We start from the raw sequence: 24,985 nt of genomic DNA on the forward strand, positions 1-24,985 counted from the left end.
TCATCCTGTTGGAAAGTCTGCTCCAAAGGTGGTATTGGCTGTTCCAGCGGATAGTAAGGACCGCTCCATGGTGGCGACCAGTTATTAAATTCTTCCCAAGTGTACTCGTACCCCAGACCGAAAGTAGTGTCGTGCTTCTTGAGCTTTATGGGTTTAGAAATCCCCTGGAGGTTCCTACCGAGCCCCTTGCCCGGTCCTTACCCACTCCAGTTCAATATACTCTCGATCTTGTTGTTCCACTATTTATCTTTGTCAACAGCATTGACTCGCTTGATGTGGTGGTAGGTCTCTCCACCTAACTTTCTTCTTCCACCTATTGCCGGAATGTTCTGACGACTGTATATAGGATTGCTGCCGTCGTGAATGATCACTTCCTGGGGATTCCATTCAAATTTCACGGCCTGATGCAGTGTTGAATCCACAGACCCCGCAGAATGAATCCAAGGGCGTCCTAACAACAGGTTGTAGGATGTTGGTACAGCTATCACTTGNCTTCGAAGGCTTCCGTTTTCGAAAGAACATTCCCCGCTTTTACTGAGGATACTTCGAAGGGCGAGGAGCATGTGGTGCCTCCTTCTTTTCATACCAAAGGCGCTTCGGGGGACCCTAAGACATCGGACATTGGCTCGGCCTTTGGCGAGGCTCAGCTGCTCGACTTTATGGTAAGCTTTGGTAGCCAGCATAGGATTATTCCAGTTTCATATTCTTCCTTTCTCATTGAATTTTCCTTCGCAGGCCTTTGACAGGCTTAAGTCCGAGCTGCTTCTCTATGAGGCTAGGTTGAGGAAAATTTCGGATAGGGAGAAATCCCTTATGCTTCTTTGTACGAGAAAGGAAAGCGAGTTGGTATCCCCGCAATGTGAGGCGGATCGAAGCCGGAGCTGCGAGAGCTGCCTTGAAAGACAAGTATCCTATAATTCATGCTGATGTACGCTCCTCCTTTCATTTTCAGAGATTAATGTTTCGATATTTCAGTTGGAGAGAAAAATAGAGGAGCTGGAACGACTTTGGGGGGAAGTTGGCTGGACCAAACGTGAGCTTAACGAGCTGCGATCTCATGTAGATGCCCAAGTTGCGGCCAAGGAGGGTGCTTTGGCTAAGGCTTCTGCCCTCGAGATGCATGTCCGGACTGCTTGTGCGAATGATTCTATACAAGCGAATATGATTGCAAGGCTCGAGAGAGTTCGAAGGCGAAGGCCGAGGTGGTGAACGCCCGGGCCGAGGCTGTAATGAGCGGCACTAGGGCAGGCCAGGAATATGGGTGGCCTATNTCATTTGACCCTCAAGTTTTCGGATTTGTGTGGGCTGGCGACAATGGCTCTTACGCCTTGGGCCGATGCGGCCTTTTATGCGGGCTGGTGACTATGCTCTTACGCTTTGGGTTGAAGCGACCTTTTATTGGCTTTATTTTTCCCTCGTTAAGGACTTTTTGAAATAAATTTTGCCTGACTCTTCGACGGTTCAATAAAACCTCGATTACGAGTCGTTATGTGGTGATGATCAAGCACCTCGGGAGGTTTGGCTCGGAGGCTGAGTATCTTCAAGCCTGTGATTTGGAGTTGACATGGTCGAAGCTCTTTTGCCTATGTCGAGGGTAGCCTGTTTAACCGGTTCTTTTCGATGTAGATTCGAAGTAATTGATGGCCTGTGATTTTGTAGCGACGGTCGGGCGTCCCCGAGTCGCGTTACTTTGGCTGGTACAGCCTTATGACCGTAGTCATTTGTGCTTGGACGGAGCCATTTTTGATCCCGAATGATGTAGTTTAGGCGTCTATATCGAGGCTATGCCTTTTAGGGGTCTTACAAGTTCGATATATAGCCTTAACTCTGAAATCGGGTTTATGCCTTTAGTAAGGTCTTATAAAAATTTTGTGCCTTTGAGGTCTTAAAGTTTTTAGATACTTGGTACAAGTATGGTTCATGTCTTGCTTGAGGTCTTACATATACGGTTGCTGCCTTATGTAGGTCTCACGAGACCGAGTCTGCCCGTTCGGGGTCTTATGGCCTCGGGATTTTTAATGAATGGAGATTGGTGGCTGTCCCCGAGTCATCGAGGGTATCTTGGCTCGGGAGCCATTACTTGTAAAGTTGGTATTGCCTCATTGAGGGCTTACGATATTGGCGATTCCGACCCTGAGGTCATGCTATTTTTAAGATTTTGACGCCGGTCCCCGAGTGTTCGGAACACTTTCGGCCTTGGAGACATTTCTTGATTTTCATGTTGCCTCGTTGAGGGCTTATGAGTTTGGAGTCCCGACCTGGAGGTCATTCAGGTGTTGAATTGTTGACGCCAGTCCCTGAGTGTTCGGGTCGTTTTCGACGGAGGAGTCGTTATTGCAAAAATGCTGAGTCTTTCTTAGAGTGGGAGATGCTTTCACATAAGGTGTTCTTCGATTACTTGGTACAAGTATACATGTTTATGCCGTCGGGGGCCCGGCTATACGGACACGGTTCGTTTGACCATTTTGCCCAGTACATCATTTTCCTATTGGGACCCCGGGGGGATGCCCCCCAGTGTTTGGGGTTGATTGCGAAAGAAGCCTCGACTACTTGTTGTGTCTTCCTTAGGTAGCATGTGGATGTTGCCTTGTTAAAAACCTTGCCGGTAAAACCCTTTTCGGGATAAAAACTTGGCCGAAGGAAAAAAGTGCAACATATGCTTTAAAACCTTAAGGTCTTCGAGCTGGCTTAGCGTTTTGACTGCTTCGGTCGGGCGCCTGCACAAAGGATAGCATGAAATACGAAATAAAAAGGGAGAAGGTTATACCTCAGTGGCGATGGCGCTGTTGGACCTTAGCATTCGTTCGGTGGACGCGGTACGGTCCTTTATTCGGATATAGCCGAGAGCGCATCTCAAAAGATCGTGTAAATGACATGTTGCGGCTGGTCCGCTTTGTTCTTTTTGGTTGTTTCTCTTTCTCGAAACTGATTTTTGGCTCGGTCGCTGAGGAATTCCCGAAGGTGACCATTGTCGAGTAACTGGGCCACTTCATCCCGTAGTTTCTGGTAATCCTCGGTCCTGTGTCCGTGCGTGTTGTGAAATTCGCACACTAAGTTATGGTTCCTTTGTGAAGGATCCGACTGTACAGGCCTGGGCCACCTGGCATCTCTGATTTTGCTGATGGCGAACACGATGTCTGACACATCGACGTTGAAGTTGTATTCTGATAAGCGAGGCGCCTCCATTGGCCCTGCATTCCAATCGAACCCGGCTCTGTTGATTAGTCCCCGAGGACTCTGTCCTCGGTCTATTCTTCGATCATTGCGAGGTGGGTTACGCCTTGGGGCGTTCATTCTGTCTTTGGTGTATGGCCGATACCTTTCTTTGTTTGGCTTTGGCTCCTTCGCCAGGAGGCTGCTTGGGTATCTGAGCCCGAGGGGGCTCCCAGCTCGTCATCTTCGACCCTAATTTTCAACTTGTATAGGTTGTGGACGTCCGACCAGGTCACGGCGGGATATTCGACCAGATTCTCTTTCAGCTGCTTTGAAGCCACCGAGCTTCGCTCATTTAGACCTTGAGTGAAGGCCTACACCGCCCAGTCGTCAGAGACCGGTGGTAGTTCCATTCGTTCCATTTCAAAGCGATACAGCAATTCTCGCAGCATCTCGTTCTCTCTTTGCTTGATTTTGAAGACGTCGGATTTCCTTGTGGCCACCTTGATGGCCCCGACATGCGCCTTTATGAAGGAACCTGCCAGCATGGCAAATGAGTCTATAGAGTTTGGGGCCAGGTTATGATACCACATCATTACCCCTTCAGAAAGTGTTTCTCCGAACTTTTTCAGTAGGACGGACTCGATCTCGTCATCCTTCAGGTCGTTGCCCTTTACTGCATAGGTATAAGCGGAAACGTGCTCATTAGGGTCCGAGGTATCCTTATATTTCTGAAGATCTAGCATTCTGAACTTCATTAGAATGGATTTTGGGGCCGCTTCCTGTGGGAACGGCTTCTATATGAACTTCTTTGAGTCTACGCCTTTCAAGATCGGGGGCGTTCCTGGGATTTGGTCGACCCTAGAGTTATAAGTCTCGACCTTTTTATCGTTGGCTTCGATCATTTTCTCGCCCGATTCGATCTTTCTGGTGAAGTCCTCGAGCATGTTTACGATGACAGGATCGGCTATCGACCCATTATTGCTCGTTTTCTCCGGTACCTATTCGGCCGGGGAGCTATCCCCGATGCTATTGTGCTAGGAGTTTTCTGGTGACTTTGTAGCTGAGCGATAGCCAGCTGTTGTGCCTGCAACATTTCAAAATAACATGAAGGCTAACCTCCGTTCACGTGGTTTCTGAGCTCGTGTGGATCTCCTTGGTGCACGCTNGGTGTATGGCCGATTACCTTTCTTTGTTTGGCTTTGGCTCCTTCGCCAGGAGGCTGCTTGGGTATCTGAGCCCGAGGGGGCTCCCAGCTCGTCATCTTCGACCCTAATTTTCAACTTGTATAGGTTGTGGACGTCCGACCAGGTCACGGCGGGATATTCGACCAGATTCTCTTTCAGCTGCTTTGAAGCCACCGAGCTTCGCTCATTTAGACCTTGAGTGAAGGCCTACACCGCCCAGTCGTCAGAGACCGGTGGTAGTTCCATTCGTTCCATTTCAAAGCGATACAGCAATTCTCGCAGCATCTCGTTCTCTCTTTGCTTGATTTTGAAGACGTCGGATTTCCTTGTGGCCACCTTGATGGCCCCGACATGCGCCTTTATGAAGGAACCTGCCAGCATGGCAAATGAGTCTATAGAGTTTGGGGCCAGGTTATGATACCACATCATTACCCCTTCAGAAAGTGTTTCTCCGAACTTTTTCAGCAGGACGGACTCGATCTCGTCATCCTTCAGGTCGTTGCCCTTTACTGCATAGGTATAAGCGGAAACGTGCTCATTAGGGTCCAAGGTATCCTTATATTTCTGAAGAGCATGAACAATCCCGACTAACTCTGAATCATGCACAAGGTAATTCTTCTCATGAATTTTCAGCTAATGCGAAGCATATGCAATAACTCACCTCTCCTGCATCAATACATAACTCACGCCAACCCATGAAGCGTCGCAATACACCGTATACATTCCCGAACTGGAAGGCAACACCAGAATTGGTGCTGTGGTCAAAGCTGTCTTGAGCTTTTGAAAGCTTGCCTCACAATCATCAGATCAACAAAACGGAGCACCCTTCTCGGTTAATCTAGCCAAAGGTGCTGCGATGGAAGAAAAGCCCTGCATAAATTGGCAATAATAACCTGCTAACCCCAGGAAACTCCCGATCTCAGTCACCAAACTGGGACGAGGCCAACCCTGAACAACCTCAATCTTCTTGGGAACCACCTTAATACCCTCGCCTGATACAACATGCCCCAAGCATGCTAAAGACTCTAGCCAAAACTCACACTTGGAGAACTTAACATACGACTTCTGTTCTCGCAATGTCCGAAACACTGCTCTCAAATGCTGCTCATGCTCNTTCTCCGAACTTTTTCAGTAGACGGACTCGATCTCGTCATCCGTTCAGGTCGTTGCCCTTTACTGCATAGGTATAAGCGGAAACGTGCTCATTAGGGTCCGAGGTATCCTTATATTTCTGAAGATCTAGCATTCTGAACTTCATTAGAATGGATTTTGGGGCCGCTTCCTGTGGGAACGGCTTCTATATGAACTTCTTTGAGTCTACGCCTTTCAAGATCGGGGGCGTTCCTGGGATTTGGTCGACCCTAGAGTTATAAGTCTCGACCTTTTTATCGTTGGCTTCGATCATTTTCTCGCCCGATTCGATCTTTCTGGTGAAGTCCTCGAGCATGTTTACGATGACAGGATCGGCTATCGACCCATTATTGCTCGTTTTCTCCGGTACCTATTCGGCCGGGGAGCTATCCCCGATGCTATTGTGCTAGGAGTTTTCTGGTGACTTTGTAGCTGAGCGATAGCCAGCTGTTGTGCCTGCAACATTTCAAAAATAACATGAAGGCTAACCTCCCGTTCTTCCACGGTTAGGGTTTTCTGAGCTTCGTGTGGATCTCCTTGGTGCACGCTCCTGTTGGTATGTGAGCTTATATCGACCTGCTGGGCACCGTGTGAACCCACGTCCGCTGGAATTGGTCCTGGTGCATTCTGAAGGATTCGTGATGGCACACCAACACCTAGAGCAGCCACACCGTTCTTTTCGTGGTTTTCAAGATTGTCGTTTTCAACTCTATTTACGGAGCTAGGCATTTCGACGTGAAATTGAAGATCTTGGACAAGAAAAGGTGTGAAAGATAACTTGTGTTGTGTAATGAAACCAGCAAGAAAATAATCACTATTATTTTTAGCCTCACGGTGGGCGCCAAACTGTTTACCGTGAAAATGGTAATAACAATTAAATTTGACTATGGGACACTAAAAATACATGATCTATTTTTATGCTAGTTGTTAAGCAGTTAACGCTACGTATGTGAGACTTAGAGACAAAATAAGAGTTAAGGATAGAGTGATAATAAAACAGATAGATTAACAATCGGGGTCTCGAGCTTGTCGATTCGGGGGCCTCGAGGTCGATTCCAGAGCTCGGCTTTGAACTATCAACGGTAATCGGAGTATGTAATGATATTAACGAAGCCTCTTTATGGCCAATGATAAGCAATAAATAAAGAACAATAAAGAAGATAATAAATGGAAGCAATAATATCAAGAGAATGTGTTAGAGAGCACAGAAAATGTTCTTGTATAATTCGTGTGGAGCAACTGAAGCAACAGGGCTTTACAAAGTGACAAGGATCCCCTTTATATATGAGGGGAATCCCAAAATAGTACAAAAGGCATTAATTACAAAGAAACGGAGATGGGACAGCTAGATATGACACCCTAATTCAGGGCTAGGGTAGTTCACTAGGCTCTGTCAGTCCTAGCCGAGTATCTTGGGAACTCCCTATTTCTGCCATAGACGTGGTCAACGTTATCCCAAGGTCGAGCGTCAACGAAACTCGAGGGAGGAAACTCGACCGTAGCTTTGTAGCCTCGAGCCTTCGAGATGATCTTCTAAGGTGTTTTGATGACGGGGAATTGGACCCTCTGATTTCACCTTATACAAGGGGTAAGGTATGCGTACACACTACCCTCCCCAGATCCTACTTCTGAGACTTTACTAGGTTGTTGTTGTTGTTGTTGTTGTTGACTGATAAAAAAGATTAAAAACGTATCTGTTTGATCGAAACATGTTAAACCCTTTGATTAAACCAATCTTGTGATTAGAAGAAGGGTGAATCTCAGTTAAGAATGATAAAATCTAGATCAAGTGATAGAGGAAGAAAATAAGATGAATGATGTTAGCTAATATGTTGGAATCAATTAAATGCTCATAAACACGACAACTTAAATGCGCAATCAATCTAAGTAAATGCGATCGGCGTAGAAAGGAAATAAATATGAGTTGATTGCGGAATCTTTGGATCTTCTCAATATCGTATAATGATGTATATTTAGGTTGTGCAATCAATGAACAAAGTTGCTTTTGCTTTTGTATTTACTCTCAGATGAATCTTTTACAAAGTGTTTTTTTGTTTCTTGCTTCGATCCCACTTTTTCTTTACTAACTCTTCCTATTTATAAGGGATAATCTCCCAAGAAACCCTAAAAAGTACAACATAAAGAATATTCGAAAAGCATAGTCTTACTGTCTCCTACTAAGTTTACACTACCATTGACATCTCGTCTCGACTGACCGCTATTTGTCGTCGTCTTTCATCACGACGACCATCAGACGTTGCGTCATGATAACCTCGTTCCTCGTCCTACTCGGTAACTATCGTGGTTGCCAAATTTGGACCCATACAGTTAGTCCCTCCGCTTGTTAAGGTCGTGACCCTGTACATCCTTGATAAGCAGACATCGCCTATACCCGCAGAGAATTTTGGCTGTTGAATTATACCAGTTTGACCAGTAAAGAAAGAGCGGTATGTTCCACGGTATCCTGGATGGTGCAGCTTATCGGGAAATGACATCACTCCCACGTGCGTCATCATTACGCGTATTCCCTAGACAGAGACTGATTGCTTGTCGCTTTGGTTTTGGTGCCATTGGCACCCTTCCGCTTTGATTATAGTGCCACCCAACCCTATAAGTAGGTGAAGGTTTTGTTTTTTCAAGAACTTTTAGCCATTTCCTTTCTTGTGTATGTATTGTCTTCTTTGGTCATCTCTTCTTGGGTCTTTAGCTTTGTTTTGTTTTCGTGATTTTTCATCTCATCTTTTCCGCTCATAATTCTTTGTTTTGCATTTTACCAACATACCTTCTGCCATCAAGATCCCAGAACACATCAGTTACACGAAGAGATTTCCGACGCCACCCCGTTATCCATGGCACTTCCTTCTGGTGGTGAGGATATGGCAGTGGAGGAGGGGGGACAACTTTCCCACCGTGGAGGAGATACTCCCAAGAAACCCTATGTCCCAGAATGATTTTCACAAAGAGGCCGCCTCTTCCCCTATTCCGGTGGTTTCTAAGACTGATCAGGCTCATATAGATGACCTTCGGTCTACGTACAACATTCCTACCCATGTTTAGATGGTTCCGGCTAGGAGGAGGTACATAGACCGGGATATTGTGCTTTTTACGTATATCCCTTTGTGATCGGCCACACCCTCCCTCTTCTTCTGTTGGCGGAGATATTCTGTCGGTTCTATGAGGCCTGCCCGCCGCAGCTATCTCCGTATACGTATAAGATTTTTCTAGTACTGACGAAGTATGCGGAGTTGGCAGGGTGTGAAGTTGGCCTTCATCACCTTTTACATTTGTTTTCCCCGAGTTTTCACAGGGGCACTATGATACACTTGAGGCATCGTGGGACCAGGGGCTAGTGGTCGGAACAGACAACCGGGCAAGCCGCAAATTTTGGCACAAATACTTCTTCATTAGAACCGAGCACCTGGTGTCGGACCCCGCTGGATTCCCAGAGCGATGGAATCATAACCGTAGGTGTTGGTACTCGTTGATTACTTTCGTTATTTCCAATTTTGTACTTATTTGTAACTTTCCTGTGTAGCTGTGAGGTGTACACCTCGTCCCATTGTCGGTATCGAGGACTGGGTAGCCAGTGTACTACCTTACGTGGCGGGGACTCGAGATTGGCCTGCTTTCCTCAAACGCTTTCGGCTGAAGGTTCCATCCGGTAAGTGTTCCCTTTGTTTTGACCTTTGGCTTTTTGCTGTCGTTTATTGATACGACATCTTTGTGATGATCGATCGTAGGGCTTCCAAGAAGAAGGCCCCAGTCCCGGCATCTTGCCAGGCCATCGCATCAGCAGGGATGCAATTTGCCTTGGCTGAGTCCGTCCGAGGAGACTGTGCTCAATCTGTACCAGCTAGAGACTCTTCTCGTGACGCCATTGTACGGGATGAGATCTCCTCTTGACTTGTCTATCAGTTTATGGATGAGCCCTCCAATGGGGATGAATCTCTGTCGAGGAAAAGGAGGTGGGTAGAGCTTGGGAAGGCGCTTGCCACTGATACTAGAAAGAACAGAACTGATGCGTCGGAGGCGGCGTCTTTGCCTAGGTCGGGCACATGTGCTGTTTTTATGGAGGACAACGTCTTGGCGGGGGAGGTCCCCAGGGCCAAAGGGATATATCAAGGCGGGGGATCCGTACGATCCGTCGAGAGTGGTGCATCATCCGCCGTCGGAGGGGGCGGAGTTAAGCATGTTGAGGATGACGGTTCTGGTTTGGATGGCGATCCAGAAGAAATACGAGCTTACTTGGAGCGTCATACTTGTGTAGAAGTGAGGACGGAAGGTCCCGATCGACACATAGTCGTTCTTGTGGATTACGACTTATTGGCGAACTACGAGTAGGCAGCATCGGCATTTTCCCCTTTATGCGCTACTTCTGAGAGTGAGACACTTAAGGCGATGAGCGACGTAGAGCTATCACAGAGCATTTCCGGCATAGCTCTGCGGGTAAATCTTTATCTCTTTTCTTTTCGTTTTTGGATTTGTTTTATGTCCTTAACCCACTCTTTGTTTTGAACTTGCTTTGCATACTAGACCCTCATCATGGAGATCGAGCGTGAACGTAGGGATAGGCGGAGGACGACCGTTTTTGGGAAGGTGTCCTCCAAATATAAGGAGTACCGAACCAAACATCATGCGTTAGGCTATCTCTTCACTCAGGACAGTGACTTTCAGCTGTTCCGTGACGGGCTCAAGCGAAAGGAGAATCAGTTGCACAAAAGGTTGAAGTGCTAAGAGAGCGAGATGAAGACCCGATGAAGGCTATTGCCCGATGTAGTGAACTTGAGGCGGCTCTTAAGGTCAAAGAAGATGAACTCGAGCTGAGTAAGGGGGTGACGGCCGAGAATGCCGACCTTCAAGTGAAGATGGCCAACTTAATTGCTGAGCTTGACATGAGGGCGGCAGAGGCTTTAGCCTCAGGGCCGAGCTGAGCGGTAAGGCTGATGGATTGGCTCATGCTGAAAGGGATAGGGCAACTGCCATCTCTGAGGCAGCAGCTCTGGAAGACGCTCTTCGTGTTTGTAGATCAGAACGGGACAAGGAGGTGGAGACGTCTGCGCTTAAGGTAGCGAGATCTGAGGGATGTATCCGAGATCTGGAGGCAGAGTTGTCCGTGTTAAACGAACAAGTTACCGCATTGAAGGTGGATGACGTGCGATGGCAGTCGCAACCCACTACATCTCATGCTTCAGCCGACCCTGTCGTGCCATGAGATTTGTATGATATGTGGGTTCATGCCGAAGATGTGCTTGACTTGTATAAGTCTCTTCATGACGATGGGAGGATGTACGAGGCAGAACTTCGGGATGTGTGTGTCAAAGCACGTGTAGCTCGTGAGGCATGCGGTTATGACCCCGACATGCTAGGTGGAGACGATGTTGATTCTGACGATGCGGACTAGCTCGCCTCCGATTCTTGGTACAATGAGGTGTATGTCACGGGGGATGATGTGGTGTAGAATTTGGTTGTATTTATTTTTGTTTTGCTATTTTCTGAGGGCGTCCTTGAGCCCTTTGTAAAAAGGACTTGTAATGTATCAGCTGTAGTGGAACAGTTATTTTTTGTTGTGTACCTCTGAACTTTTGTTGTTGTTGTTGCTGTTGTGTGTGTGTGTTTTGCGGGGAGGGGGGGGGGGAGGGGGAGGGGCTTGGGTTACCCAGCCTTGTGTGATATTTTATCATAGTCCGAATGATGTTGGATGTCAAGTAATTCGCGTAACGTCGACTATCAAATGATTTGAGCAAGGTCAAACTCTTTTCTTTGGCGACGGCCTTAGCCATAGGGGTGTTATTTCGAGTTACTATCGAAATGTTAATCCGTCGTGGTTCGGACAAGGTCGAACTCTTTTTTTTTTGCGACGGCCTTAGCCGTAGGGGTGTTATTTTGATTATTGTCAAAATGTTAACCCATTATGGTTCGAGCAGCATCGAACTCCTTTCTTTGGCGACGACCTTAACTATAGGGGTATTATTTCAAGTTAATGTCGAAATGTTAACCCATCGTGGTTCGAGCGGTGTCGAACTCTTGTTTTTGGCAACGGCCTTAGCCGTAGGGGTGCTATTTCGAGTTAATTTCGAAATGTTAACCCATCGTGGTTCGACTTCGAGCGTTGTCGAACTCTTTTCTTAGGTTACGGTCTTAGCCATAGGGGTGTTATTTCAAGTTAATGTCGAAATGTTAACCCATCGTGGTTCGAGTGGTGTCGAACTCTTTTCTTTGGCGACGGCCTTAGCCGTAGGGGTGTTATTTTGAGTTAATGTTGAAATGTTAACCTATTGTGGTTCGAGCGATGTCGAACTCTTTTCTTTAACGGTCTTAGCCGTATGGGTGTTATTTCGAGTTAATGTCGAAATGTTAACCCATCGTGGTTTGAGCGATGTCGAACTCTTTTCTTTGGCAACGGTCTTAGTCGTAGGGGTGTTATTTCGAGTTAATGTCGAAATGTTAACACATCGTGGTTCGAGCGATGTCGAACTCTTTATTGCGAAAGATCGATGAAGAGGTTTTATTTCATTTGCTGGAGTATTGTGCATGTCAATTTCATTCGTATGTGTCGATTTCATTCATACGTTGGAGATATACGTCCATTTCATTCATATATTGGAGATACATGTCGATTTCATTTATACATTGGAGATACATGTCGATTTCATTCATACATTGGAGATACATGTCGATTTTGTTCACACATTGAAGTTTCCTCATACATTGGAGATACATGTAGATTTCGATCATCCATTGAAGTTTCCTTGTATCTAGTCCCTTCATTGCTCGACCTGGGGATGTCATCGGCAAGCCGGGTGATGTACTATGCTCTGAACTTCGAAACATCACCCTCAACGCCTCATTAATAACCTCCCCGAGACAACCCGATTGGGATAAAACCCGGGTGAGGGAAAAAGAGTACGACTTGGGTGGCGTCGTTTTTCAGAAGTGGAAGTATTTGAGATGGGCGGCATTCCAGTTGTTTTGTAGTAGTTTTCCTTCCATTGTTTCTAGTTGGAATGCTCTTTTGCTTGCTGCTGTTGTGATTTTATATGGCCCGTCCTAGTTGGTTCCCAGCTTTCCTTCATTTGGGTCTTTGGTTGCTTGTGTTTTGGCCTCGAGGACGTAGTCCCCGACTCTTAGTGGTCGTATTTTGGCCTTCTTGTTGTAGTACCTTTCTGCTTGTTGTTTTGGGCAACCATCCTTACGTGAGCCATATCCCTCCGTTCTTCTAATTCATCCAGGTCTTGTATTATGTTTTCGTCGTTGTTTGGTCCACTCTCTTTGGAGTATCTCAGGCTAGGTTCTCCGACCTCAACGGGTATAACGACGTCAGTCCCATAGACTAATGAATATGGTGTTTCACCTGTGCTGGTTTTTGGCATGGTGCGGTAGGCCCATAACACCTCTGGTAGAAGTTCCGGCAATAGCCCTTTGGCGTCCTCGAGCTTTTTCTTTAGTATATTCAACATTATTTTGTTGGAGGATTCTGCTTGACCGTTGCCATCGGGATGATATGGCGTGGAGAGCATCCGCTTGATGTGCCATTTGACGAAGAACTCGGTCGTCTTTTTCCTGATGAACTGAGGTTCATTGTCATAGCTGATTTCTTTGGGGATGTCGAAGCGGCATATGATGTTTTTCCATATGAATGCGATGACTTCCTGTTCGCGTATTCGGGTGAACACACCTGCTTCCACCCATTTGGTAAAAAATGTTTAGATAAAACGAAAAGGAAGTGTATCTTACCTCGCCCTGCTGGGAGCGGTCCGACGATATCCATTCCCCATTTTATAAACGACGGGTGAAGTCACGGAGTGCAGGAGTTCTCCTACTTGGTGTATCATAGGGGCGTACTTTTGGCATTGCTCACATTTCTTGTTGAAATCCACGGCTTCCTTTTTCATAGTGGCCCAATAGTATCCTGCGCGAACAAGGCATCTGACGAGGGCTCGGTTGCCTGTATGGGCACCGCAGTGGCCCTCGTGTATTTTTTCGTACACACGCCTTATTTGATTTGGTCCAAGGCATTTGACCAAAGGGCAGCCGAACATCCTTTTGTAAAGGTCATGATTTATGAGGCTGTACCTGCCAATTTTTCGAGATGAGGATACCTCGTTTCGCCGTCAATTAAGGTTTTGCTGATATAATAAATTGGAGATTGTACCTTTGTTCTCGCGGACCAAAACCGCGCTTACCGCGACTTTGGAGATGACTAGGTAGAGAAGGAGGCTTTCGCCTGGATCTGCCTTGGCGAGCAATGGTGGCGAGGACAAGTAGGTTTTTAATTTTCTCAGGGCGTCGACACATTCTGAATTCCAATGGAGCCCGTCGTCTTTCTTTAGCACATTAAAAAATTTGTGGCATCTATCCGATGACCGTGAGATCAACCTTGAAAGGGTAGCTATCCGGCCTGTTAAGTTTTGTACCTGATTTTTGCTGGTTAACGTTTCGGGTATTCCTTCAATGGCATTGATCTTGTCTGGGTTGACCTCGATGCCTCTTTGTGATACTAGGAAACCGAGAAATTTGCCCAAGGTTACGCCGAAGGCGCATTTTTCGGGGTTTAGTTTAATGTCGTACCGCCTCAGAATGTCGAAGGATTCTTCAGGTGATCAATGTGATCCTCTTTCCTTTTCGATTTAATCAGTATGTCATCGATGTAGACTTCCATTATTTTTCCAAGTTGATCTTTGAACATCTTGGTGACTAACCTTTGGTATATCGCCCCCGCATGTTTCAGTCCTAACGACATGACTCTGTAGCAGTACGCTCCTTGGTGAGTGATGAAAGTAGTTTTCTCTTGGTCCTCTTCCTCCATGAGGATTTGGTTGTAATCCGAGTAGGCATCCAAGAAGCTTATCAACTGGTGTCCTGCTGTTGCGTCGATGAGTTGGTCAATGTGTGGCAATGGGAAGGAGTCTTTGGGCATGCCTTGTTTCGGTCCGTGAAAACAATACACATCCGCCACTTCCCATTTTTCTTCTTCACCATGACCACATTGGTTACCCACTGGGGATACTTGGACTCTCAGACGGAGCCACTGGCGAGTAGCTTATCAACTTCTTTGCTGACGGCCTCATTGATTGCAGCATTAAACTTTCTCCTTATTTTCCGCACTGGCGGATAGAGGGGGTCAACATTCAGTTTGTGCGTGGCGATGTCTTTCGGGATGCCTGGCATATCTGAATGGGAGAAGGCAATCAAATTGGGACTGTTAGTTAAGAATTTATGAAACTTACCTAGTTCTGAGAGATTGTGCCCTATATAAGCCTTTTTTGAGTTGTCATTGTCGTCTAGTTGGACGGTATCGAGATCTTCTATGGTCGACTCAGAGGCTTCCACGATGTAGGGATCCTTGACAACATATGTCTGTGCGTCGAGTTTGGTTCCCGACATCGCTGATTGCTATGCTTCCGCACTCTCTCCCCTTAGTTGTTGGGTGTGTGCGCAATCCTGGGCGATGCGATAGCATTCTTGTGCGGTACGTTGTTCGCCCCGAATGCTGAATACCCCCCATGGAGTAGGAAACTTCATTACTTCATATAGACTTGACGGGACTGCTTGCATGGCGTGTATCCATGGGCGCCCTATGATAGCGTTGTAGGCTGTATCTTGGTCCATAACGTGAAACATTGTTTCCAGGGTGACTCCTCCGGCTAGAACGGGTAGCATTATCTGTCCAAAAGTTCGATCCACTGCATTATTAAAACCCGTTAGTGTTATGCAACGCGGTATTATTTTATCTTCGAGTCTCATCTGTACGAGGACTCGAGGATGGATAATACATGCGCCTCTTCCGTCGTCCACTATTATTCTTTTTACATCAGTATCTGCAATATGTAAAGTGATAACAAGAGCATCGTAGTGAGGGAAAGACTAATCGTCGGTATCTGATTTATCGAAGATGATACTATCTTCGAGGTCATCATACCTTTCATGAGTGATCGACCGTTTGAGTTTGTGTGTATTGGTGAACTTTACATGGTTGATTGATGTGTCATCACCTCCGCCGATGATCATCTGTATTGTTCGAGCGGGGGAGGGTAGTTTTGGAGGTCCCAGGGGTTGTTCGCGTCCGCGGGCGAAGTTAGCTCGTTCTCGATCGCTCAGCAGTTCTTTCAAGTGTCCCTGAAATAGCATTCTTACTACCTCCTACCAGACCTATGCAATCCTCGATTTTATGACCCCTTTCCTGGTGGAATTCGCAAAGTACATTCGAATTCCGGGTGCTCGGGTGGAACTTCATCTTTTTCAGCCATTGTACCTTTGGGTCGAGCTTCTCTAATGCGTACACTATTTCTGAAGGAGAAACACAAAAATTGTGAGCAGATAAGAGCGGAGGCATACCTCTTTTGTTTCGGTGTGGCGCGGTATGTCGAGGAGGGACATCTGTGTGCCGTGGAGGATGTCCTGATGTAGGGCTGATGTCTTTCTCGGCCGAGATGGGGTCCCAACTGATCCCTTTGATTGTCATTACGACGATCTTTCCTTGCTTCAGCTTGGACTAGCGTCAGCCGTTGGATCGGGCCATTGAGGTCGTCCTCGCCGGCCTTTACCTCGGTGTAATAGGCGTTGTAGATTTCTTCCCAAGTGGTGGGAGGGTATTTCATGAGCCTTCTTAATAGCTTTCTGGTCGCTCTCGACCCATTCATGCTTAACCCGTTCTGGAAGGCTGCTACCACCATCCCCTCTGACACATTCGGCAGGCTCATTCTCACCCTGTTAAACCGGGCTAGGAAGTCCCTGAGTTATTCGTCGTACGTCTGCCTAACGATGAATATGTCGTTTACCCTGGCTTCCGCCTTTTTAACTCCTGCATGAGCGGTGACAAACTTGTCCGCCATTTCTTTGAACATTGCTATTGACCGTGCTGGTAGTTGTGAGTACCAGGTTGTGACTGTGATGGTACTTGTTCTTTCTAGAGATCGTTGCCTTTTACGGCTGTCACGTAGTGGATGATATGATCTTCTAGGTCTGTAGTACCGTCATATATCTTCAGGTGTGGTGGCATTTTGAAGGTTTTTGGAATGGCATGGGGGCTGCTTCCTCATTGTACGATTGCTCGATGAATCGACCAACGTCCTGTTCGGTAACAACTTTGGGGAGCCTGGTATTTTGTCGACCCTTTCTTAATTGTAAGGCCCCAGAAAATTTCGCTAAGTAAATTAGGATTTCGTGGTGCCATGTAGGCTAATTATAATGTTTTATGTGCTATCAACATGATGGGAATAAATTGGATTTGGTAAATAAGTATATAATTCATATAATAAGTGATGTGGGGTCTAATGGGAGGCCTAAGTCTAAGTCACGTTAGAAAATTTCTTAATAGGCTAAAATTCCAAATGAGTTCGCACAAGTCCCTACTTTGAACGAGCATATCTAAATATGTATAAAGTTTTATGTGATGAATAACCTATCAAATGAAAGGTCTTCGTGTCTAGTTTCCAACGCTTCAAACCGTTCATCATTTGGACATTCCTACACAAAGTTATGATCAAATTACCAAAGGTTGGAAAAAATGCGATCCTGTGTCAGATCTGCGATCGCAAAACCACTATGCGGTCCGTATAATTGATCTACGATCGCAAATTTGGTCGCAGACTGGACAAGTGTAGCCTAGTTTTTGGCACCGGGTTTTGCGACGCGTCTGCGGCCAGCATACCTATTCTGCGGTCCATTACATGACCCGACCCCATTTTAATATATAGGCTTTGGGGTTTCATTTGGGGCGATATTCTGACGATTTTAGAGAGAGTTAAGAGAATTTTAGAGAGAGAAGGAGGGAGCCTAACATTCTAACCATTTAATCTTCCATCAATCTTCAAGAATTAAGGAAACCAATTGCAAGATCTTCATCTAAGAGGTAAGGTTCTATACACTAGACTTTAATTTGGAGTTTGGGGAATAAAATGGGTTATTGAGGTATGATTCTTGGGTGTAATAGCATTATGTATTCATGCATGTACAAATTAGGTTTGTGGGAAGATTGTTGAACACAAATAAGTAAAGATTGGGTTGGGGAATGAAGGAAACCTTGTAAATGAGCTTTGAAATCAAGATGCACATCTAGTATTTGATAAAATGCTAAAATGAGCTGAAACCATGAATACCTTCCTAATTTCTGTTCAATTTTGTTATGTCTCAAAATAGATTGGGATTGCTAGAATTTCTGGAATGTCGTAGTAACTTAAGGAAAGCTTAATCAAGGTATGTATGGCTAAAACCCCGTCTTTTAGAAATTGAGCTTTATCGGTGTTTGTGTGAATATGGTAAGGTTAAATTTAAATTGTTGCACTGATTGTTATTTTACATGAATTGGTGTTGTAACCTTATATGCGTGAAAGATGTGTCTCAACATGATCAACGTGCTATCATGATATCTTGAAAGGGGCAAAATATATAAATTATGTATTGAAATGCTTAGACCTTAAATTTAGATTGAAGTTGCATTGTTGTGCCATCTACGTGAAGTTTTATCTATGCTTACAATTTAAGTTGCTCTTGTGTTCACCTACTGTCCTAAATGCAAAGCTAATATTGAAATTGGGAATGATGTAAAATGCAGCCTAGTGCCAAGAAATGATGTGAAAGTTGTGGCCCCAAGTGCCTATGAAATGATATATGTGAAACAAAGATTGAAACGAGATGATTCATGGAAAAGGGAAACGCCTTGGTAAGGCGGCCTAGCCGATCGGGCCGAGATCAGATGCCATGCTACGCACATGGTGGTAATGTGTTTGTGATTAAAGTGAACGTCTCCAATGAGGCGACCTAGCCGATCGGGTCGAGATCGGACTTCGCTCAAGATAGCGGTGGTATTGTGAACAAATGATGAATAGTGCGAAATTCCCCAAACTAAAGGCTATGGAAACATGATGATAAAATTGTATGATTCTTTTATATTGATAATGTTGTGATCGTTTAAAGCTTTTGAGTTATACTTGTGATTTCCTAATTTTTGTATGAAAGTTCTTTCTAACTAGATGGTGTTTAATTATACATACTAGTGCTATTCGATGGCACTAACGTCCCATTTTCCGGGGGCGCTACTTCTTTAAATGGATGTAGGTGTTTCTATAACAGGCAGTGTTAGTCGCAACTAGTGCCGCATCATCCTTTCAGCTAACTGGTGAGCCCACTTCGTTCGGGGTTCAGTGTTTCATCTGTNCCGGAACGTCGTAGTAACTTAAGGAAAGCTTAAACTAGGTATGTATGGCTAAAACCTCGTCTTTTAGAAATTTGGCTCCATTTGTGTTTGTGTGAATACGATAAGATCAAAGTTGAATTGTTGTGTTGATCGTTATTTCACATGAATTTGGGGTTGCGGCCTTATATGCGTGAAAGATGTGTCTCAATATGATAAACGTGCTATTCTTGATAACTTGAAAGGGGCAAAAGATATGAATTATTTATTGAAATGCTTAGGCCTTAAATTGAGACTGAAGCTGCATATATTGTGCCATCTATGTGAGGTCTTATCTATGCTTGCAATTTAAATTACTCTTGTGTGCACCTATTTTCGCAAAATTACAAATCTAGCATTGAAATTGGGAATGATGTAAGATGTGGCCTAGTGCCAAATATATGACGTGATAGCTCTGGCCCCAAGTGCCTATGAAATGATTTATGGGAAACAAAGATTGAAATGAGATGATTGATGGAAAAGGGAAACGCCTTGGAAAGGCGGCCTAGCCGATCGGGCTGAGATCGGATGCCATGCTACGCACATGGTGGTAATATGTTTGTGATTGAAGTGAACGTCTCAAATGAGGCGACCTAGCCGATCGGGTCGAGATCGAACTCCGCTCAAGCTAGCGGTGGTAATGTGAACAATGATGAACAGTATGAGATGCCCAAAATAAAAGCTATGAAAACACGATGTGAAAATTGTATAATTCTTTTATTTGAAAATGTTGTGGCCATTTAAAGTTCCCTTTGAGTTATACTTATGATTGCCTTATTCTTGTATTAAAGTTCTTTCTAACTAGATGGTGTTTAATTATACATACTAGTGCTATTCGATGGCACTAACGTCCCATTTTCCGGGGGCGCTACTTCTTTAAATGGATGTAGGTGTTTCTATAACAGGCAGTGTTAGTCGCAACTAGTGCCGCATCATCCTTTCAGCTAACTTGGTGAGCCCCACTTCGTTTCGGGGTCATGTTTCATCTGTTTATCATGTACTTTGTATTTGAGGTATAGCCGGTGCATTGTTACCGGCATTTCCATATTACATTACTCTTCAGTTGTGTTTAGAGGCTCCGTAGACAGGTTGTGGGTGGTGTCGGGTATTGAAAATTTGAACTAGATATGTTGTTATTTGGCAGAATGTTTCCTTCGTATCCATTAATTGTAATAATTTGGTTGGTGTGGTTGAACTGTTTATGAAAGACAAAGATAAAAATTGTTAATGTAATGCTCATAAAGTAGGATTTATGGAGTTCATCTCCTTGTTATTCATGAATTAATTTTGGGTAGAATAAAACCTAATAGGCTTGCTCGGTCGGGCTTGCTCGGTTGAGCGCCGGTCGCACCCCTCGGTTATGGGGCGTGACAAACTTGGTATCCGAGCCTATGGTTTTAAAGTGTCCTAGGATGTCTCGGAGCCGTGTCTAGTAGAGTCCTTCTTATAGGTGTGTAGTCGACCACATCTATAAGTTGGAGGCTATTCGGACATTTAGGAATTTCACCCTTCTTTGATACTCCAGATCGTATCGTAGAGCTCAAGATAGGGAGCTAATTTCCATTCTATGTCTCAATCTCAAGATGAGCACTTCATGATTTTGGAAGCAGTAAGGAGGGAATAACCCCACCATTGAATATGAGGGAGATTGCCCAAGCGTTTGTTAGGAGAATGTATCGAGCCATGGAGGGATTGGTAGAACTTGTTGCTAAGGGGAGTACCCTTATTCCTATTAATGTCACTGCAGCACCAGATAATGTAGTATATTAGTATGTTACCAACGTGTGTTAGGGATGTGGAGTCGAGGGGCATCGATTAAGTTATTGCCCTATCAACCTAAAGCCACCAAGTAAGTCACTCCCTAGTACATCATTATGAACAACACAAAAATTTTACTCATTGTATGTCTACATCCATATTGAAGAGTCCTCATAAACATGGTCTTAATAAGATGTGAGTCACAAAAACTTGTGTGTACCTACTCTTTGAAGGAGATGTATTGTTCGTGAATCCACTCTATCACAAATTCTCTTATTTACATCCTCTTGTGGAATTAAGTTCTAGAAGTACATCCTTGAATGGAGTTATAACTCTAGGATTAATACTTCCCACTTTCTTTCCCAAATTTTCAACAGGGGACTACATCCGATGAATTTGTTACAAAATTTTTTTATGGACAACGTCTGCTCATTTGTGCCTATGCATGCACCGTCGTAAAGTTTACCTATGTGGTGTCAAGTTCCATGTAAAGCATCCCAGTGTTGTGATCCTTCTCGAGTCACTCTTTTACTCACTTGTGTATATGGCTTATATGGTTTGAACAATCACTCTACTCTCTTGCGAGTATCATAATGAAAGCTTCTCAATATCTAGTAACATAAGAGCATAACTTAACACCTATCACATGAGTGCATGTTAATCGAAATGGTCATCGTGTGCATAAAGTCTCTCTGAAAATTTAGATCCTCATATCCCCGCCATAGGAAGATCTTGTGTCTCTATCTTAGTATAACTTTCGTGTCTACTTGGGACATCCCGCAACACTTTGTTCCTAGTATCGTGGTTTCCCGTGGCGTGGTCGTGTATTGCAGTTGGGAGTTAATATAGCAGAAGCATGTCCAACTCATAACAAATATTTATTTTCTCTTTACACCTCCCCACACTTGTCCGATAAGCATGAGAGAACATATCCTTCTATGTGTCATTGTAACACTTTCTTTCTCGTAAGGACCCTTACTAGGTTCTCCGCCAAGACCAAGCACACCTTTGGGGGTTATCGTAGCACAACGCCTGTTTCTCCTGTTTTCTGTCTTTCATTAGCATCTGGGTATTTCTCACGTCAAAATCCATGGAGAACTCATTATGAACATCTGCAAACCTTCCATGATTATTTTATACTCTCATTGGATTCCCACCTCACTTCAAGTTCATCAAGGGTTGATAGCATGCCGCAATTTCAGAGATTGTATGATCTCCTTTCGATAATGGATTATCTACACATATGCTAGTCCAACGATCTGCTTATCAGTCTAACTCTCGCCTTTTGGTTTTGGGTTGACCAAGGAGCAATACACCTAGTAACACATTCATATGTCAAAGCCTTTCTCTCAGTCAAGTCTTATAGCATCTCACAATGTGGCTTGTAATAGCTGGTTGTGTAGAAGTGTGTTGTAGTGCTTCATTATGAAGTAGAGTTGCTAAACATAATTGGATTTTTGAATTCTGGAGCTATACATCACGTGACTACATACAGAGATCTACTTTCAGAAATTTAGCTTCTCGTAATCCCTCTATATTACCACCCTTCCTAGTGGTTACAATGTAAAGGTTACTTCCATGGGCTCTCTCACTTTCTTTTCATTTATCTGCTCTGCTTGTCCCTATGACTAGATAACCTAGGTTACTTTCCCCCAATAAATGCATTAAGACGTCTCATTCTTTCAAACTTATCTATGTGGGCACTTTGAGGCCTTGTTTTATACCAACTCGTAATGGTTTTAAGTACTTTCTCGCCTTTGTTAACGATTTTCTAGGTCTACGTGGACTTGTCTCATGGGTTCCAAAAGTAATGATTTCCCCTAAGTTCAAGCTTATATTGCCATGATTTCAAACCAAAGTGCGTTCCCCTTTCAAAAGTCTTAAATGGGTCGGATTGGATGGGTTACGTGGCCTTCTGCTCACTCGGCTTCTGGGATTATTGACAACGTCATTGTCATGTGCGGGAAATTTTGTTACCCCTGGCATTCCACCTCCTTAAGGAGGGTATGAGTTTTAATTGTCTTTCTTCCCGGAGCATTACGTCAACCATTGGAACTCCTCTGACCAATACATGATTTCACCCCTATGGTAGGATGTCCTAGCTATGTGGTTTCACTCATGAAAGGTTGAGATTAGATGCCTTCAGATTTTTGCACATATCATGAGCATATTGATTCGGAAAACAAGTTGTCGCATCTTTAGTTCTCTCATATAGGGTCAATTATCAGGAAGGGTTAAGCTGTTTGAAATATGATAATCTCATAAGTGTTCAACTTCTTTTCATCCTCATGGGCTTGTGGCATAGATTCCTTTTGTCAGTTAATGGTAAGAGTGTAATTCAACTTCATGTATTTTGAAATCCATATCGCATTTAAGGTGCCAGAGTATTCTAATTCTTGATAAACTGACTTTCCCTACACTCCAGGAGGCGATTGGGTCACGTACTTGAATATTCCTCCTTAATGGTTCCTATTGCCAATGTACGAGTTACCCCTATGCCTTAATTGTCTAATAAGTGATGTCGTCACAATGATTAACCATGTCAGTATAGTTAGTAGTAATCTTTGCGTCTCTTAGCGTATAACCTCGTGAAATACTCTACTCAGCACATTAATGGGATCCTGAATAATTCCAGCCGGACTTTGAACTCTGTTGCTCCTCATTGAATTAAATCTATTGGGTATTGAAGGTTCAAACATGTCAAAGAGGGAGCATCCCCGTGTGATCATATATATTCGATAGGTAGTTTTTAGGGTCAGTTCAGGATAGCACATCTTAGTGTAATCGTTGAAGTTCATCAAAGGTTTAGTATGGGTGTTCGCTTAGAGATTTAGAATTTAGGAGGGAGAACAAGTTATTCCCAATATTTTCCCATGAAGATGTTATGTGAGTTGATAATGAAGGTTTCATAGGTGTATGTTACATTAGGCCGCACTAGAAGTATGAAGTTTCCCCGTAGATGTTCCCCATATATTTTGTGTTTTCACATGTCTATGTCTAAGAAGGTAGTTGGAGACCCTTTGTGTATCATCCCGGTGGAAACTATTGAAGGTGAAGTTAATGGATAGTTAGCTTATGCGAGGTATCTAGTTGTCATCCTTGTAGATAAGTTTAGAGGTTGGGATTGTTTTCGTGAATGGGTTGTGGTAAAGCCTGTAAGTCGAGGAGGCTACCTTGAAGGCCGAAAGTGTCGTGGAAAGAAAAAAAAATTCGCTTGATTGTGTAACAATTAGTTTCAATTTGAAAGGTACCTTATAGGTGTTATGATTTAAAATGTGCAATCCATGTTCTGGTATCAATATGATAATGCGGAGCTTGTAATGGTAAGTTTCGTGTTATTGATATATACATTGTGGTGCTTTGTCGAGTTGTGGATGTGTTTTTAGGATGGTTTAGGTGGTTCTCTGGCAGGTGGATAGGCCTAGTTACAAAGGAGGAACTGCCGAAATTTCTGAAAAATTTGGGAGTTAGTCAAATTTTAAGGACTTGAGGTATGTTAGAAAAGAGATATGTTATGTTAGGTGTTTGGGACGGGCTCTACCTCTCATTCGAGGACGAATGATCCTAAGCGGGGGAGAATGTAAGGCCCCGGAAAATTTTGCTAAGTAATTTAGGATTTCGTGGTGCCATGTAGGCTAATTATAATGTTATATGTGCTATTAACATGATGGGCATAAATTGGATTTGATAAATAAGTGTATAAGTCATATGATAAGTGATGTGGGGTCTAATGGGACGCCTAAGTCTAAGTCACGTTAGAAAATTTCTTAATAGGCTAAAATTCCAAATGAGTTCGCACAAGTCCCTACTTTGAATGAGCATATCTAAATATGTATAAGGTTTTATGTGATGAACAACCTATCAAATGAAAGGCCTTCGAGTCTAGTTTCCAATTCTTCAAACCGTTTGTCATTTGGACATTCCTACACAAAGTTATGATCAAATTACCAAAGGTTGGAAAAAATGTGATCCTGTGTCAGATCTGCGATCGCAAAACCACTATGCGGTCCGCATAATTGATCTGCGATCGCAAATCTTGTCGCAAACTGGACCAGTGTAGCCCAGTTTTGGGCACTGGGTTTTGCGGCGCGTCTGCGGCCAGCATACCCATTCTGCGGTCCATTATTCGACCGCGGACCCGAATTCGGAGGGTTAATCTTCCGATTATCATGACCCGACCCCATTTTAATATATAAGCTTTGGGGTTTCATTTGGGGCGATATTCTAATGATTTTAGAGAGAGTTAAGAGAATTTTAGAGAGAGAGAAAGAAGGAGCCTAACATTCTAACGATTCAATCTTCCATCAATCTTCAAGAATCAAGGAAACCAATCACAAGATCTTCATCTAAGAGGTAAGGTTCTATACATTAGACTTTAATTTCGAGTTTGGGGCATAAGATGGGTTATTGAGGTATGATTCTTGGGTGTAATAGCATTATGTATTCATGCATGTACAAATTAGGTTTGTGGGAAGATTGTTGAACACAAATAAGTAAAGATTGGGTTGGGAAATGAAGGAACCTTGTAAATGAGCTTTGAAATCAAGATACACATCTAGTATTTGATAAAATGCTAAAATGACCT

The sequence above is a fragment of the Nicotiana attenuata genome, unplaced genomic scaffold (genome assembly GCF_001879085.1).
Source record: "Nicotiana attenuata strain UT unplaced genomic scaffold, NIATTr2, whole genome shotgun sequence".
In the NCBI taxonomy this organism is placed as follows: domain Eukaryota; kingdom Viridiplantae; phylum Streptophyta; class Magnoliopsida; order Solanales; family Solanaceae; genus Nicotiana; species Nicotiana attenuata.